The sequence below is a fragment of the Trachymyrmex septentrionalis genome, unplaced genomic scaffold, assembly GCF_001594115.1.
Source record: "Trachymyrmex septentrionalis isolate Tsep2-gDNA-1 unplaced genomic scaffold, Tsep1.0 scaffold42, whole genome shotgun sequence".
Classification (NCBI taxonomy): domain Eukaryota; kingdom Metazoa; phylum Arthropoda; class Insecta; order Hymenoptera; family Formicidae; genus Trachymyrmex; species Trachymyrmex septentrionalis.
Genome location: NW_017305590.1, coordinates 89,110 through 91,162, shown reverse-complemented (window position 1 = coordinate 91,162; position 2,053 = coordinate 89,110).

Sequence of the window (2,053 nt, the reverse complement as noted above, 5' to 3'; positions counted from 1 at the left end):
AAAAATCGTGCGAAGACTATGAAAGGATAAACGCAACAACTCACTTTATCTGCAACAAAAGACAGGGATTTATTACGATATGATTGCACAATTTGTCACGTAAATGTAATCGTAATAGACGTTACTATTTTATAAATTTTTCGTTTGTATACCGACATAAATATTCGAGCTAAAGTAAATAAAAACTTGATATATTCTTAAAGAAGATTCACTTGCGATCTGTTATTTACAATATAATTATCGCTAATTAAAAAGAAATAATCAAGTTTTGATACATGACTTCGTGTTATCTGGATCTGATTTTATCCTTATAATCTTCAATTTTATAAAAGATTGATTAGAAAAGTTATTACTAAAGAAAATAGAAATAGCCAATCCATTTCGAGAAACCATATTTCAATATATCAATTATTTGAATTTATTAAAATAAAATTCTTGTTGCAATTAAATAAATACATAATTTTGTAATTAAATAATTTTTTTGTAATATTTTTCGGGAAAAGTTGCAGCAATAAAGCTTTGCTTTTCGTAGATTGTATGCTAATATTTCTGCGTTTATTACTCATTTGCTTTGTATATAAATCATGTCACGTGGTTCTGTATGCGACTCGTAATTGACAGGTTCGTTCTCTCATCCCATATACGGGATTTAAATTCGTACAAGATTTTCCAAGATAGTGGAAATTTAGCATGAAGCTAACTAATTTCATTTCGTAATAAAAATCTAATTATTCAGAAATCTGAAAAAATCTTCGGATTCTAATTTAGAAGGTCAATGTTCAAATTGAATACAGTTACGTTACAATAATAAATAATAATATAACATATGTACACTTAAAAAAATATACTAAATTATAATAAATATTTATTTAAAAATAGTACCAACTAAATATTTACTTACAGTACATAAATATTTACTTAAGAAAAAAATGATGGTTAAGTCAAATTAACGGTTCTTGTAACAAATAAATGTATCTTTATTTAGTGGATAAATATTTAGTTGGTACTATTCAAACAAATGATTTATTAAATAATTAAAATAGAAATATTAGACTAAGAATAAATCAGTTAATAGAAATAATTTTATTTTCGGTCAAAATAGATCTTAGCGCTTAATAATAAATTTGTATTTAATATTATAAAATACTAAGATTAAAAAATAAGATTATTTCTATTAAAATATAAGATTTATTCTTGTTAGTCTAATTTCGATTTTAATTATTTAATGAATTACTGGTTTGAATAGTACCAACTAAATATTTATCTATTAAATATACATATAATTTATTTGTTACAAGAACCGTTAATTTGATTTAATCAAATAATTTGTTATTGAATAATTTAATAATATTAAATGCAAATATATATATTATTTCAGTTTTATAAACTGCGCGCTAAGGTTTGTCGGAGTTACTTTATTAAATTTTAATATATTTTTCAATGTATAAATAGTTTTCTTGATAATTATTAATATTAACACTATATATCGTGAGTGACGAAAGACCATTGTTAGGTACAGACAGGAGAGAAGGAGGAAAAGGGACAGACATGAAGAGAGACAAGGATGAAAGACTTGCAATAGATTAAGAGGATGGTGGCAATTTGCACTTGGCGTAGAGAGTACCGTCGATATCTAGTATCCCGTCGCGTTATTACGCTCGAGATACTCCGGAATAAGAGGGAAACGGGGTCCGGAGATGACTGAGGGCGCGGGAGATACGGGAGGGGAGGATACAAGGTGTAGACTTACTTTGGACTCGGGTGTGGAATTACCGTACTTATATTCAGCTTTAATATTAAGTTACCACTTTGCTTTACGGCAAGTGAACAGACCGCCTGCATATAGGAAGCCATCCGAGCACTCTTGGGACAGTCTGTTTCGTTCGTCTGGGCCCACCTACGAACAACATTCGTCCGTTTCAGGGAAAGTTTCACGACAGGCATTGCTCTCTCGCGTTAATCTCCCTCGAAATATCGGGACAATTTCCTTTCGCCATCGATCGCGTTCTCGATTGCAAAGAGGAAAGAGCGTGAATTTCTGGAAGTAAATTCA